Source organism: Pinus tabuliformis, chromosome 1_1 (genome assembly GCF_031772625.1).
Source record: "Pinus tabuliformis cultivar Carrire ecotype Pingquan chromosome 1_1, CPIR1, whole genome shotgun sequence".
NCBI lineage: Eukaryota > Viridiplantae > Streptophyta > Pinopsida > Pinales > Pinaceae > Pinus > Pinus tabuliformis.
In genome coordinates, this window is record NC_142297.1 from 57809068 (window position 1) to 57809656 (window position 589).

A 589-nucleotide genomic window follows, 5' to 3' on the forward strand; every position below is an offset into this window, starting at 1 on the left:
AAGGGGACTGTGGCTGCAAAGTAGTTGGCATGAAGTGACTCATGATCATCTTGCCCTCCTGGACATCATATGCAGACATTAGTCGTTGCTGGTTGGTGGGAGCCATTTTCAACAAATGGTTATACAGCTGTATTTTTATGGGCTCATTCCTTTTCTTTATTTCAATGAACTGTTGTTTAATGCTCAGTTCACCCTCTCTCTGCTGGCTAGAGGAGCTGACTTCTCCTCCCACTGTCCTCTCTTGTTCCTGTTGGAAGGAACTTGCAGATGCCACCAAACTGGGCGGGCCCATACCCAAAGATTGCCCAATAGGCATCTCTTCCTTTGAAAGGGGATTCATCCTGTGTCTCTTCTCACCATGACTTATTGATGTAGTTAAGGGAGTCTCTCTATCCATTTTCCTGCTTACATCCTCCTTTTGTGGAGTTTGGAGGACTGAGGTTTCATTAACAGCTTCTTGCCTAGGAGGTACTATGTTTTGAGCCTGCTGCTCAGTGAGAATTGGGGCCTCAACTGCACCTTCTTGCTGTGTGGGCTGCTCTCTGTCATGTTCCCCTTCTCTTTGCTGTGATTCCTATTGTTGTTGTTG